A 16875-nucleotide genomic window follows, 5' to 3' on the forward strand; every position below is an offset into this window, starting at 1 on the left:
AAATTGGACTGAGTGAAAGTGTATCATGAAAGGGTTTTCAGACAGAGCTCTTTCATGAAGGCAATGGCATTCTATTTCAGAGACGATCAGCTAGTTCTGCAACGCCTTTTTTTTTTTTTTAGTATCTTTTTAAGTTGTTTGAATACGAGAGGATATTTTACAATAAGTCCTAGTAGAATCACTGCATGACATTTCTTACTGTAAAATCTTTTTTTTTAACTTTATGATTTACTTGCCATGTTGACAGTAAATAGTCATCAGGTAGAACTTTTCCATGCAAGGTAAGTGCCTCAAATTGAAAATTTCTGGAAAAAAGTTCAGTCATTCTTGCAAAGGAAGCAATTTTGCCTTTGCTAAATTTATTTTATAACTTTAAGAAGTGTTTGCATGTCTATGTGCTGTTTTAGGGTCTGAAGGTTTGGCAGTTTTGATCACAGATGCATCATTTGCTGTTCCCATGGGAAGGGGGGAATCCAAGCTTTGGCCAAGCCAATGCCTTTGAAAAGTTGCCACTTGTATGTGATCAGCAGGGAGCTGTTAGAGTTTAGTTGCAAAATTATGTGACAATCCTGACCATATGGAATGTACTCTATTTAAGAGCATCAGGAGATGAGCAGGAATTTCCCCATACATCCTACTCGAGGCCATGTTTCCAGGACTGGACAGCCAGCAAGACACTTTGTCTCTGCTTGAGATCAAAATCTTCTTTCCTATGCCTTGAGGAAGAAGTGAAAAGAGCTGTCAGACAGGATAGAGAGCAAGTAAGGAGAGCAAGACCAGGAAAACAGTTAGGTTCAGAAGCTTCCTGGAAGAGAATGGGGTTGGGAGCTACCAGGAGAGAAATGGTCTTCATTGACAATGGGGATGAAGATCGGCTGGATACTGCTGAAAAATAAGCAGATATTATGTAAAGATAGATTGGCTAATACATGGAAGAAGTAGAGGGGAACATGGCAGGCATCAAAAAATACCAGAATAGAGTCAGCACTTGGTCAGAAATTTGGTATAAATTAAGCATCAATAAATATTGCAGGAAATTTCTTCCTTTAAAGAAAGCTCTGTTACACTGTGGCTTAGTCTATAAGAGAAGACATGGGATCCCTATTGCTTTAAGATGGTCACAAGTCTTCAGAGCGAAGCAAATACATTTTAAGACATACAAATGCATTGATCTAGGGGTTGAACTACCTGAACTGCTCTTTCTCCTCCCTCTAACTTCTACTACTCTCACCAGAGTAGAGCTCCAATTGCCTTGCCCCATACCTTGGTTTCCAGGTGTTCCCAGGTTTTATTTTTGTGTGCTCTCATTGTACCAAGAGAGTGTGGCAGGGGAACCAGATGCTCAAGAGGATTCATTGATTTCTTACTGATTTTATTCATGTTGGTCCATATGCTCAGTTAATGAAAACTGGTACCACACAATCAACTTTAGAAACCCTACATCCATCAAGAATCTCATCTGCCACAACCACATAAATCTAGTTTAGGGTTTTATCACTTGAAAACATGTCTGGTGTCTGAGGGAGGTACATCTCTCCATGCCAAGAGCAAGCCAGATGACCTCAGCCGTGATCTGCATTTAGCTTGTCTGGCATGTGGAGAATGCCTAGGAAAACATGAGGAGCTGGGCTGGCATGTGCCATGCTGATGGTGGCAGGGAGCCTGCCAGCTGTGCCCCCGCACTGGGGCAGGTGGGGCCCTGCTGACCAGAGGTACCATCAGCAGCATGCCTCAGTCCTTCCCAGATACTTCAACAGAGGTCAGGCCGGTCGTCCTTGCAAGACCTCAGACTCCAAGGGGTTATGTTGCCTTTGTGACGTTACTGGCTGGGTGGAGACCAAGACATCTGGTGAGAATTCCTCACAGCTGAGCTGTGCGTTCTGCTGGGATGCCAATTAATTAGCTGATTTCTTTTTTGGTGCTGTTGGGAGAAGCGGGGGAGTTGGATCCTGCAGCCTTCCAGTAACTGTCTCTCCTTCAGAACATCACTTTTGCTTTCTTTTAAGACAACTGAGAAACAATATTTTTAGAAAAAAGCCAGAAACCGCACTAATGCGGTGCCTAACTTTGCCTTGATGATAACTGTACATCTGCAATGGTTTATCACTATGTGAAAACGAATAGGTAATAAAGTTTGATGTTGGCCATTGCATGTACAGAGGTATCACAGGCTTTGAAAATGATTTGTTATGTGAGTGCCCATAGTAGCACCAAAGTTCAAAGGGAGGTGGTTTGTTTTTCATGCCCATTTAGTTATGAATAACACCAGCTCTAATTTCCTCCTCCCACCAGCAAGCGAAGAGCCCTACACTGGAAACCAAATATAGCAACAAAGATTTCTATATCTGGCCGAAATCTGTTCCCTTTTAAGAATAACTGTATTCTTTTCTAATGGAGATGGATAAAGAGAAAACTCAGCTTTCAGGAACCCAGTTTCTCACTGGGAAATTCCGTAGCCTCTCAAACACTGTTTTAAAAGATACAAACTTTTTCTTGGCATCTATGTAAAAGTCAACGAGGAGACGCTTACAGAGCTGCATCAGAAAAAAACTTTGGGGTTAGCAATCTAGATGAATCTTTCCACATCTTAGTGTGGGTTTGTTTGCCCTGCTTTGTTTGTCTTCTGCACAACAGAGGCAATGCTGAATGGAGTGCTGATGGTGAGTGCCCTGCTCTGCCTGGCAAGTGAGCCAGGGTGGGCACAGCCCCCACACTCCCTTTTCCTACAGTGGGAGTCAGCCCTACATGCTCACCTCTGGCCAACATTTCAGATTGGGTAGTGCCCAGCCAAGGAGTGACAAGGAATTGTAGGCTGCTCAATTCCCTGCCTGGCTAGGTAGGACAGGGGAGGAAGGAGGTCTTACAAAGGGCACAATTGTCCCAGACCTAATTCTTCATCATGTGCTCACCTGGCCACTTCTGAATTGCCTCCAATGCCACTTGAAAGTGAGTGTGTATGAGCATCACTGGACATTTTTTAAGGTGCAATATAGGTTGCCGGGAGAAGGCAAACATCCCTTTCTGATCTTGAACAGTTTCTTTGACTTCTCTGCATCATCTGAGGAAGGTTATTCAGCCTTTCCTGTGACAACTTTATTCCCATTCCACACCACCCTCACCACCCACCCACAGGCAACTGGTATCTGTGACGTGCGAACAAAAAAAAAATCCCTTTCTCCAACGTACTGGCTGCCCTTGGTTTAGAAGCCTTGCCTCATTCATTTTCAGACTAGATAGCTGAAGGCCTTTGCTGTAAGGTAATTGGTTCAAGATTATAGACTTAAATCATCCTCCTTTGGAAATCCAGGTGGAGTGGGGTAAGGGGTTGTTGCTGACTTCGGCAGAAGCTTGGACCCCCAATCCATTTTAAAACCAGTGCAAAGAAGTGTCATCCAGTGAATATATTTGCACTGGATCTGTTCTGCCAGACATGTTACTGATGGAGTTCTAAATGAACTCTGGGAGGTTTGGAAATATTCTGTGTATGTAAATATGTAAAATATGCAAAACAAAGTTAACAGCTGCGGGGTGTACTCTCAGCTCACGTGAGAAAGCTTTGTGTAATGTTTTTTCCACTTTTTTTTTTTTTTTTTTTTTTTTTTTTTTAAGCATCTGTGTCTGTTCCAAGAGAATCGTTTAGCTGTGGTTCCCAGTGGACAATAGGGAGGAGGCTAGATGGGCCTGTGTGATGCCCTAAAGACTGCCTGAACTTCGCGAAGAACCTTGTGCTTTTTAGTGAAACCTGCTTTCCAAAGAGCGTGTAGATGCCCTGAAGGCAGCACACAGCAATTGCTTTTCGTTAGAGGTGGGATGGACTGTGGGTCTGATCGAACTTGGCCTTTCAAAAACAGTAATGCAAGACAAAACACATAGTGCACAGCTTTTGTAGCTGTCCTCCAGTTCTTCCTTATTAGCTAGACAAAAGCATTAGTCACCAATGGATGAGTCTTAATATCCTGACCAAGTTTGTTGCTTTGGAAAGGGTGACAGTTTTTCAGCTGAGAGGGCAGAAGCCTAGGCATGCATATGATTCTACTGAAGACTTTGGGAGCACCAGACTAAGAAGAAAAGAAAGTAACTCAGAACAAGCATAGTACTACTAGACTGATCTTTTTTTTTTTTTTTTTTTTTTTTTTTTTTCCCTTTTTAACCAGTTAGTTTCCTTTTAGACATCCTGTCAGAGAAGGTAGTTCATCCTCAACACACACTAGGTCTGCACTGCCTACTGAATGCCTCAGTTCTACAGGATATTTCGTGCAACCTAGCCACCTGTTGCTTTTTGCAATTTTTTTCCACCCTTACTCTTGTTTTCCAGTTCCACTGCTTAAAGGGCAATCTTCCAATCTGGATATCCAGGCACATGGCAGACCAACCCTGCATCACAGTTAGAGTTTGTGTGCACAGTTTGACCTGCCCAGAAGACATGTGAATGACAGCAGGTGCAATGCCGGTAGAAGCCTCATTTGTTTAGTGGTTCCAGTCACAGCAATTGGAAGTGTTTGGCATGAACAACAGCCTCAAGGAAAGGCCCAAGTAGAAGAGCAACATTGTTCAGCAGGATCTTGGGAGATATTTTTGATCTCTCAGAAAGAAATACTTTTACTCTGACAATGGAAGCAGCTTAGAGCATCCTACACTTGCTATTTCTCATCTTCCTCGTTCCCAGTTGATTTCATCGGCTTGGGGATGTGACTGTAAAGAGCCTAAGCATGGTGCTGCTCACTCTCAGGCCTTTCCGTCTTGCCCTCAGTGACACTGTGGTGTGAATAGGCACGAGGGGATTTTCTTACCTCCAGAGCTCATGCATATCATGCAGCATGTGCAGCATTCCTCTTCAAACCTTTGGGTGATGTATAGACTCTCTAAAGTCTCAACCATCATCCCCAGCTTGAGGGGATTTTGCTTTGTAGTATGAAATACAGTGAACAGTGATTATTAAGTCTAATCATTTGTTTGCTTAGAATGGAGTTAGTCTTTCTGGAAGCAGTCTAAGCATCTTGCAAATATTGTCTGTAGGGAGTGTGTTACCTGATTAGTACCTCCTTGGACTTTCCAAAGCAAAACAGCTGTTTATTCATGATTCTGCTAGAGTCAGCTGCCGTCATTAAAAAAAAAAAAAAAAAATCTATGAAATCTAGTACAGTTAGGAACCTCCTGTCCTTACCCATGTCTTAATGCAAAAAAGCATCATCATGGAGATGGGATACTCTAGCAACCTATCTAGTCTTACAGTATCTTTATAGTATATTGCCCCAGTTTAAAAAGTGACATATTGCTTAACACTTGTTTCATCAGCTCTTGTTCCGGATGACAGCTTCCACTTGTTGCAGGTATTCTGTCACTAGTTTTCCCCTACAGCGACTGAAAACTACTGCCAGCCTGGATGATGCAGTAAAGGCTTTGAGGTCCTTGCTAAACCTATGTCTTGAAAAATTTGCCTGTTTGTGGCTAATGTGTTGCTTGATTAATTTGCTGCTGTTTTCCGTGATGGAGAAATAGTTGCTTTTTGTATGAAATTAGTAGTTATGAAAAAGGCCAGAACACTACTTGGGTAGAGGGCCTCAGACACACAGAAGTCAGAGACAGAAGCAACTCCAGGCCAGGATGTTGAACTTTTCGCTCCTCCCCACCGTAATGTCTGAGAGCTGTCCTGAAGAGACAGGTGCGACAGAAGAGATGGCATTTCTTTCTTCGCTACCAGATCATTAGGCAGAAAGTAGTTTCTTCCAGTAGTTTTGTGTTTATGTACTTTGAAGTGAGTGCTGGTCTCATCAAGCGTGGACAACAAGCTCCAAAACCAGTTGGCTAGTGATTTAGCTGCAAAAGCTGTGATTCTTCACAAGCAAACTCATAACTCACAGTGTGCACTTGCAAAGCAGCATTTGTAACATGTAGGGTTGGTAGAAAACAGGCAATGATGTCAATTTTCTTATTTGAATATGAAATATGGAGAAGCTTAGAGAACCATTGAAACTAGTAATAAGAAGGCATTCTCAAGCTGCAGATCTGCTCCTTCAGAAGTTATTCCAGCCTACTATTTCAGGCTGTATTTTAGTGATTCTTAGCAAAAGTTCTCTTTAGCAAAGGAGAAAAGTATCTGTCATCCATGACAGACATTTCTGACAATTTTCATGTAGTTGTTTGCTTCTTTGAAGAAGTCTGAGAGGAAATATAGAGAGCCCAGATCAACCAGTGTCAAAATCTCCAGTTTTCCCATGCACAATTTAATCCATCATTTCTCGGACTCTTCTGCAAATCTCAGACTTGTTATTTTCTTTATATGAAATCAGCAATCATTGTAATTTCATGTCAGCTGGAATATTATCCCCTTCCCCCTTTTTTCTCTCCTTTTGATGGGTCAGATTTAAACCATCTGCAGGCAGATGGAAGGGAAAAGTGGAATTATTGTTTTCACCAAAAAAATTTTGCAGCTGTCAGGGTGTGTTTGACACAAGCCTGATGGTTAAAAACAAAGACGGGACACATTGTCCCGGCTCAATAACAGAGGAGCAAATGAACTCTTCATGGCCAGCTCTTACTTGGAGAACTGGGGGCTAAATGAGGTAAACAAGATCATTACTTAGCCATACTCAAGTGCTTTCCAGAGAGAAAAATTCACTGAATTATGTACTGCTTTTGCTGGTCGTCGGTAAAACCTTGTTGGTTTTGGGTTGGCGGATTGTCTTTCTAAGTGACAGTCACAATATATCATGTAGACCATGACATACACGGTGACTGACATAACACATGGCAGAGGCAGCAGCCATTGATTCCAGTACCTGTCATTACATATTGCTTTTATAATCCAGTTTGATTTATGACCCATCATTAGTAACTGCAGCCAATGAAAAAGCATTTAAAGCAGAGCTTTCTAGGAGGGACACCAGAAGCTATGACTCAAACCCTCCCAGTGTGGACTAGATGATTACTTCACCACTTCAGGTCTGAATACCAGTGGCTCATCTGTCACACTAGCGCTACTTCCTTTCAAAGCCTTCCTTTCTGGAGGAAAAATCATATGCATAACTTGAAGCTTGTACATGCCACTTCTCGTGTTTCTGTTGTCAGTGTTCATAAGAGTAACAGTTACTTTTGCTTGCAGCAAGCAAGACATCTTCAGGAAACATAGAGGAGTTTCCAAACTGGATTAAATCTTACTGATTTTTAGGTGTCTTTCATGTGTAACTGTGGTTGTTTATTGGCAATATGGAGTTTATAACCCTAAGGCATTCTTGGTATCATTTTTCTTCTCATTTTCTGGCAGACTTTTGCTGTGTTTTTGTGTTTTTGGTTTTCATTTTAACTACTTCAATATTAACATCAACAACATGAGCTAAGATGTTGAACAATAAAATTTTTGTCCTTCTCACCATGAGTTTTGAGAGTTATAATCCCACTCTTCTAAAGTGATGACCGTGTATAATTTCCATCTTCCAGGCTGACATTATCATGTTGGTGCTTATTCATATTGTTTTTTTTTTTTTCCTGAAATAATTTCTCTACATAGATCTGTAGACAGAATGTGCTTGAGCTAAGCTACAGCTAGGAGAGTAAAACATTAAGGAAATGTTTTATTATTATCTGTCATTAAATCATCTGAACCCTTGCAGTGCACAAATTCTGAGTTGTACTGTTGTTGGCATGCCGTTACAGAATGTGTTGTACAACAGCTCAGATTGAAAGCAATTTTGGAAACAATTATGATCTAGTTCATAAGATCCAGCTTCACACTGATCTTGGATCAAGGTTAGATGGGATCGCACTGCTACAGTTGTAGTCATTTGGCCAGTCTAGGGAAAGCACTGGAGATGTTCACATTCTTTTTTTTTCCCATTATGGGGGACCGGAATTTGAATTTCAACAAGAAAAACTTGGAATTCTTAAAGTTACTGGCAATATCATCACAAGGAGCATGGAAAAGGTAGATTACACAGACTACAGGCCAAATCCTAGTCATTTCGCTCTCATTAATCCAGCAATTATACTCCTGTTAGAAAGAGTACCAAGATTTAGCCTTAAGTGCATAAAAACTGACCTATAGAAAGAACATATGAAGGACTGCAAAACCACAAAGGGAATATTTTCTGTAACTTTTGTACTGAATATACGGTTCTTGGCATGTACTATTTAGAGCCTTAGCAGGAGGATGTAACAGGCCATACTCTCAATTTCCTTGCACTTTGTATAGTTATTTACACCTGTGCAAAATGGGTGGGAAATGTTACCCTTAAGATTTGATTATGCTCATTTGCACGCACTTAACACTGATGTAAAGGAGCTACAGAAGTGGCTGAAGGATGGAAAAACAGGCCTAGCAGCCCTAGGGCACTAGCTGCCAACTTGTTCCAGGCTCAGTAAGCCAACAACCAAACTCCTTAGCAAGAACAGTTCTATTACTGTGTGTCAAGTCACCTCCCACAGTGAGCAATATTAGAGTGAGGCAAAGGAGCTGGATCAAACCGACCCGTCCATGTTCCCCAGCAGCTGTGCTTCTGTAGGAGTCCCACTTTCTGCATTGCTTCCTTTGAAGTGCTGAAAATATTCACTTACACATTTATTCCTTCAGTGCCCGTTGCTGTCTTTGTAAACAGAAAAGAGAGGGCGTACAAAATGCCATCAAGGAGCTAAGGTTATCCTAGTCCTTCAGAGCCATCCAATTTCAGGTGGCTTTCTGTAGGTTTAACAGATTACTTCCCATAAGGGAAATTTGGATCTGCCTTATGGGAAGTAATCTGTTAAACCTACAGAATGCAAGTCCCTCACTCACTGAGATCTCCAAGCAGGTGGATGTATAGCAATCCCTGCCTCTCCCTGAGAGGAGGAGGACAACAGGTTCAAACAAGAGAATCTGATATAAAACTAAGAAAGAAGTGGTCAGTAGTGCAGCTCAAGAGATGCTAACTTCTAAAGCTGAGAATTAATCTGTGCTACAGTTTAAGGAGAGACAAACTTGAGGCCATCCAAAAGCAATTAGTGAAGAAAGTATTGCTGGATACAAATAGAACTTGTAGCTGCCAAAAATAGCTCTTAACCTCTGCCCTTGGGTAAAGCATGGATGCACATGGCTCCTTCAAACAACCAGCTCTAGAGGCTAGTCACATCTCTTCTTCGGAGAAATATACAGCTCCATCCTGTTACCCTATCAGTGGTCTTTTCAAAATTCAAATGAGAACAAGAAGACAGTTTCAAGTGATGGTTTTGACACTATCAGCTGACTTCTTAGAGCAGTTCCCCAAAATTTTAGCAAAGTAGTTCTTCCACTTTATTCTTTTTGTCCTATTAAAAAAAGTGTCCCCAAAGTAGTATGACTGTTGATTCTAGCTGTTTTTCTTGCATCTGGTCCTGTAACAGGTGTTGCACTTTCTCAGTAAGCCACTGTATATGGTCTACCTTGATAGTAGGAGTGATATAATGTCTCAGCGGAAACTTGGAAGAAATTAGAGTAAGAAGGATACTGGTTTCTTTCTGTTAAGGGACTCTACTTCTGGAGTTGTGATGAGCATTATACTTTATGATAAGTATATTCCAATCTGGTGATAAAGCAGAGTGGCCTGACTGAAGGTAGTATGGTAGAAGCTCATACCTGTGTTGGGCATACTACTGACCAAGCTGCAGGAGGAGGTGAGTGGTTTTGTTCCCTTTCATCTGCCCATTGCTGACAAGATGAAAAGTCAGGCAGGCTTTTTGCCTGTAATACAACCTTCTGTAGCTCTCTAGGGACTGACCTAGAGCACTAGAATCAGCTGAATGAATGTTACTGATCTGAATGGATTCTAAATTTTTTGTGCTTCTGTTCCTAAAGTCAAGGAAGTTATTTGCTTTCTCACTAAATAACTTGCAATTGTTCATTTGGTAAAACTCAGAAGAGGTGACTGAGATTCTTGAGCAGGAGGAAGTCTAGAGGTGCAGTACCAGCGCTCAGGAGCTACTATCAGCTTATTTCCTCTGTTCTGGGGTATGGTTATTACTTACGTATTTTGCTTCCTTACTGAGGGAATTGAGTAATCTTCTCTATTTGGTTTCATTTATTCTTTTTCTCTAAGAAATTGTTAGAGAAGTTTTTATTTGAATTGATCTCTTTAATGTGTGTACAATAAATATACAATTTATTGTATTGGCTGCAGAGTAGTAAGCATGTTTTTGAGAAGGGATCTGAGAGCACAAAGTCTCCTGTTGACTGAGTCCTTGAGAAAAATTGCAGCCCAGCTGAAGCTAGATGCTGTTTGTTTTTTTTTTGTTTGTTTGTTTGTTTGTTTTTTGGTGGGGGGAGTGGTCTACTTTCCTGAACTGTTTTGTCTGTCCAGTTGTGAGAAACATACGCATTCTGTCCACCAGTTCATAAAAAGCACACATAATTTAAGACTTTTAAACTTCTTATGAGGAGAGGTATCTACTGTTTGTGGACAGTGTGTATTATTTGTTTGGCTGTGCACTTAGGCTATTAATAGAAAGTTCATGCAAACAGAAAAAAAATTAAATATATCAGTGGACCAGCGTAATCCATTAATTCTCACAGTGTAGTTTTATGTTAAGATATTGTTTATGGCCAAAAGCTCATTCTATGTCAATTGTTGCATATAAATACAGTTTCTTATGTTAAAAAAATTGCCTTTTTTCGTGCAACTGAAGCTGAGAGGAACTCAAAGAAAAAGGAGATCCCCCTGCTGTCAGGAGACAGGTGAATACAGGCAAGCATTTTGCTGTGGAATAATGTGTTATGGTGCCTCTGTTAGACAAATGCCTTGTTGTAAAAGGCTTTTATGTGAAAGATAGCAGAGGATAACAGTAGTTATGAAGACAAGAGATTTAAACCAAACAAACAAATTGAAATCCTGAGAAAGGATTATCCAAAATTTGCCTCTGACAGTTTTTGCAGAGATGATTATGGTTATAACCAGTATGTAGGGCTTAGACAGCAGCTTGGCTGTTACCTGCAGGCAATTATTAATAATGCTGCCTAATTTTGCAAGCAAATTAATTTCCTCTAAAGCAGATTATGCTTGAAACTTCTGTGATTTAAATGTGAAATGTCTTCATTAGTCTCAGTTAATATCAATTAAATAAAAGAATAATTAACATACAAAAGTCAAGTCAGCTTTAATTGGAGATCCACTAATGGTACCTCTGTAATTAATGCTAGAAGCAGTAGCATTTGCAGTGATCCTGAATTCTTAACGTGAAAAGTAGCTGTATGAGCCACACTGAAAGCAAATAGCTTTAGACAGTTGGAGAGGTTCTCTCTAGAGAGAAAAAATCTCTCTCTAGAGATTTTGCTTTGCTAGAGATTTTTTTTTAAGAGGCATAGAAATTTAAATTGTAAACATACCCTTAGAGTCAATGCACAGGTTCTCACATTTATAAACTGCTTTTGAGACACCTGTGTATGTATTGAATTTGTGTGGCACACTATCACAGCGGACTGCTTTTATTTTCCTCCTTAACAGAGCGGTCAAAATTGAGCTTATTTTCCCCACTTAGACAAATAAAGTCTCATTCACAGTAGGGTGAATTCCTCTGGCTGTTTATGGACTGGATATCAACAGCTGATCTCCTCTAAAGAAGTCAAGCTGGGAAACAAGGGGAGAAAAAAGTATTTCTTGTGCAGGAGTTGGAATGAGCAATAGTTAATTTACTATGAAAGTAGTCATGCAAGAAAGCTGTGGGCTTTATCTGTACCTGCTTTTACAATGCTGTTTGGTTTCGGGGAGCAGTTGAGGTGTGCATGTTTGTGGTGTGGGGGGACCTTTCTTTTATTTATTTATTTTTTAACACCACCGTTCTACCACTGTAGAGTAAATTTATGCTATTGCAACCACCTCCATAAGCAAAGGGAGGCACAGAATATGGTCTTGGATGTGACTCTAGAGAAATAAGCTCTTACTTTGGTTAAAACATATAATGACCTAAAAACTGAGGGAGCGCATGTGTAGGAAGGGAGATGCAGCAGGGAGAAGAATAAAATTATATATCTCTTGCACTGAGAGAAGAGCCTATTATATGGGAGAGCTTGTCTAAGCTAGACCTGCAAGGTTAGGAGTTCCCTACTTGCAATGAGTCTTTCCACAGCTTTTTCCCCCCAAAATCTCCCAGCTCTGCTGTTGGTAAACCTTTCAGCAGAGGCATGGCCTGATGTTGCCATTGGTACCTGCTCACCTAAGGTGTGTGGATCACAGATACCATCTCCCCTCACTAGCAGTCACTGAGATGTCATCTTTTTGACATATGCCTGGTGATGTTTCCACTGAATGCATTGAAACCCTCCTTAAAATGTCATTTCTGTGAGCAATGTTGTTCATCACTGTTTTTTTTTCCTGTATAAAATTTATATCGTGCTGGAAAGGCTCTTTTTTAACTTTAATAGTGCTACTCAGTTGGTTAGAGCATGGTGCTGCTAATGCCAAGGTCATGGGTTCAATCCCCGTATGGGCTATGCTGAGGGTTGGACTAGATGACCTCCAGAGGTCCCTTCCAGCCTTACCATTCTATGATTCTATGATACAGTCATTCAAAAGTCAGCAGACTAGATTCAGTCCCAGATGCTGCTTTTTTTGTGCAGCTCCATCAGTATGACATTTTTATTTTTTAAGGTGGGGGCAAACAAAAACATGATTTAACCAGCTGCACAAGATCACAGCTTCATCAGTGCATTTTTGGGAGGTACAGAGTGACGAACTGGTCCTATATATGTGTATGAGGAGAGGAAAATATACCTTTTGTCATTCATATAACTCTTGTCCTTCATATTTTATTCATCTTCTCAGAGTTTAATTTCTTGGGTAAGGTTTGTATCTAAAAATTAAAGAAAGGCATATGTCATTAAAAAGGTATACAGCTTTAGGTTAATATTTGCTAGTAAATAAACACTGTGAAACATCTGTGATTGGCTATGCGAGTATGCAAGGCTGATGCACACAGGCTATCTCTCATGACCACCGAGTGGGTGGTAGCAAGGGGTAACTTAGGAAGCTGCAGTATCTTGATGGCGATGTGGCTCCATCTTGGACTTCCAAGTGCCTTTATATGATTGGCTTGTAGCTGTCAGGGATTCACTTGCTTAAGTTTATGCTCTCTCACCTTTAAATTGGAATGGTATCAGCTGTGGACATCAACTTCACAATCTGGCCTAAGGCAACTTTCCTTTGTGATGAAGGCCTTAGAAAGACCAGGCTACTTTTTGTTTAATAGAGTGGTTTGGCATTTGTGCTTTGTAGATGGTCACATAGTCACAGGCCTTTTTGGAATACCTGTGACTCCAATCAATAAATGTATTTCATCATTAAAGTTACAAAAAATAAATACTAAGGAATTTTACCTGACCAGAACAATGCAATGAGCAGAAATGGAGCACAATGTCTGTTTCATGCTCGTAACTGACAGACCAATGAGACAATCTAATATTTACAAGTGATGTAAACTTTACAGGCCAATTATAAATTATAAGAGTATATAAGACGGTACTCTCATTACACATGTATGTTCTCTTTTAATACTTGTATTATAAGTACTGGCAACAACTTTTTTTAAAAGCTTTAATACAACATTACTATAAATTTTTATTCCAAGGTTTTGAAAGATGATTGCTTGTTATATTATCAAGACAATATGGAGAAGGAAATTCCATGAAAACATCAGTGGGTAGAAAATATTAATGGGTAAATTGCATTGAAAGATCAGTGTAGTTACTCCTGTGAGCCAGTGTTTTGGAAAAGTATTTCAGCATAAGATATATGCATTTTCTTTTTTTTCTTTTTTTTTTTTTTTTTTCAGTTGAACTCTGTTCAGCCCATCTAAGCTTAGGGGAAGCACAGAGATAATGTATGTGGCTATAATTAGGCACTAGCCCTTGGCTGAATCAGGACCTTTGTTCTTAACTAAGGTAGGGCTAAACAAGATGGGGAGAGAAGGGAGGATGACTCAACTCAGAAGACCTCTTCTGTTAGCACTGCTGTTTGCAAATGCTAAATTAAAAGGGGTCCTTCAGATACAGAGCAAAGTTACTTCGATGCTCTATGTAAACACAGATTAAATGATTCTTGCTTGAACCATCTCACTTTGAAATGACAGACTTAAAACACTCTGCACTACCCTTCCTCTGACTGATTATGCAGCTCCTGTCAAGCAGAGCTTCTTGACAAACTCAAAGCAGAGAGTTAAAATTGCCTGTGCCAACTGGGCTTTCTTGGAAACCTTTTCTGTGCAATTTCAGAACAGAAGATTGCATTACCAAGTTCTGTGGAACGAACCTGCACTCAAGCACCAGAAGAGAGATCTGAAAGCATTTCGGATCTCATTTAGGTAGGAGTAAATAGAGCTTTTCAATTCACGTTCTACTACATTTATACAATGGAAATGTATTTCTATCTTAAATATGAGGAAAAGGTAGTGGAAAGGACAACATATGGATGCGGCAGTGTAGTAGTGGAAGAAACACAGCAGAGGTAAAAAGCCTCATTTCTCTTTATTACAGGGCCAGATGATAATTCAGGCCAAATCCAATTGCACTGAAGCCAGAGAAAAGATCTCCATTGACTTCTGTGCAACTGGATGAAGCCTTCAGCAGGTATTATGAGTTCCTCAGTGGATCATTTTTTAGATCTCATCCTGCATATTGTAAAGATTTTTCAGCCGTATCCTGCTTTAAATAATACCAGTGGTGCCCAGCATTTTGTCTAATCCTTTTCTGAAGTATGGGAGATGTTATTGACTCTGAGAAAGAAGAAATCTATCAACAGTGGATAGAGCTTGGATCAGTGCACTGAAAACCTGTTCTCTGAAACAGGGAATTAGTGGGATTCTTTTGTGCAAGTGTACATAGAGCTACTTACTTAAACTCTGAAGACTGATTTTGAACTTCTGCAAATCAGAATGTCTTCATTTATCATCAGGAATTCATGCCAGGATTTATAAGGGGTTTTGTGTATATTTAGAAACCAAGGAGTAAAACTGAAAGGGAGAGGAGGGAGGGGAGGAAAAAGGCAGTGTTGACTGATAAATAGATTTTTAATTTTGTTTATATATCATGAATGTGACCTAAAGAGAGTTGTCTTAGCTGAATTGAGGCTAGATTTCTTGCAGGAAAAAAGTAATTAATGACAAAAATAAGTCTATATTCCATTGCTGAGTGGTCATTAGTTTTTACAAGTCACTTCCTTTTTCCGGATTCTAATTGGTGACCTAGTGGGAACTGTGAATGGTGAGCTGTCAAAACAATCCTCCCCCTTTTTTTTAGCTTTTGTCACATTCCAGTATAATTAGACAGATGAATATAGTAACAGACACAATACCAGCTGTTTGAAGCTTAATACTCTATAAGCATTGCCATCCCTTTTATTTTAAAGGTACTGAAACATATGGGAATAATAAGCCTTTTTTTTCTTTGCTTACTCTGCTAAGCTAGACTTCTGTATTCAGATGCCAAGCCTGTGTTTGAAGAAAGGGAGAAAAGAAATACTATTTCTTAAAAAAAAACAAAACAAAACAAAACAAAACAAAAAAACCACTCCTGTAATAACCCTTGCTCAGCTGTCTGGTTCATGCAACTCCAATTCCTCTCTCCTTTCCATCTTTTTACTAACATTATTTATCTGAGTGCTGAAGAGTAACAATAACATAGAAACAGGTTAGTACAACCTTAGCAGCCAAAGACTCAATTAACAGCAATAAAAAGAATAATAACTGTGATAAAAATTTTACTTGAAAACTTACTGAGGTGGAAGATGCATCCTTTCTAGCTGGCGCTACATCACTGCTTGGGCAGCTACTAGAACTAATTTCTCTCTCAGGATTCAAATTTTCTGCAGTGGAATTGTCACCTTTTTCAGATAGACGCTTGTTTTTCTCACTACTTTTTTTTTTTTTTTTTTAAGGGAAAGCTTGAGAACACAGATAGAAACACAGCAGTGAGAGACCAAAATATATGTGTGTATATACATATATATATAGCCAAACTCACACTGAGCAATATTACTCTGAAATCTGCAGAGTTATTTCAGGGATTAAACTGACCACAGAGCTTGCATTCTTGGTTACACAGAGCTAGTTTTCTGCCAAAGTACTTGAAGACTTTGGCATCTTTTGCTTTCATGTAATCAGGACTAAAGCTATAGGACCTTCAGCTCAGGGTTCTGCTCAGTGAAATACCTCAGCTCTGCTTTTGGTGTTTATGATGGGTGGGGAAAACATGTGGCAGGAGGTTTGAAAGAAGAGGGAAGAAAGGATAACAGTAGATTTAGTATTGCATTATAAGCAGGTTCCTGTGCTATGGCTGTCACCGAGGCATCTTAGCATCTTCCAGCAGTTGAACAGGTGATGTGTATAGTGCCTGTTGAGCATTATTTCTATTATTTCCCTCACTTGTAGCAATTCATTTTCTACCCTACGAGAAGACTTCAGCGTTTTACAATTTCCATTTTTTTTGTTTCAATGCAGTATATTTTCACACATCTGCTTTTGCAAGCCAGCAAAATGAACTCATGCTTAGGACAAAATGCCCACAGCATCTGTGGGAGTTTTGTCACATGGGCTTGGATGGGCCCCTAGAAAAGTGCCTCTCCATGCGCTGCACTGGTGGCACCATGCGATGTTCCCGGGCTATGGCCCCTACGTGTGGAGAGCTGCCACCAGGTGCAGTCACTTCATGCTGCCTGGGCAGCTCATGTGTCCTCCACAACTGCCTCCAGCTCTGCTTCAACTAGAGAAGAAAAATATCATCACCTGAGCATTGTGTTTGGTTTTTTTAAAAAGGATTGGGAAACTATGGCTGTTATCCTTTTATATGTGGAATCAAAATAAGCATAAAAACTTCTTATAACAGGCTGTGGTATTAGAAGTTCTGCACTCTTGTTTTGAGAGTCATACAAGAGAGTCTGAATTCAA

This window comes from Rhea pennata, chromosome 1, assembly GCF_028389875.1.
Source record: "Rhea pennata isolate bPtePen1 chromosome 1, bPtePen1.pri, whole genome shotgun sequence".
NCBI lineage: Eukaryota > Metazoa > Chordata > Aves > Rheiformes > Rheidae > Rhea > Rhea pennata.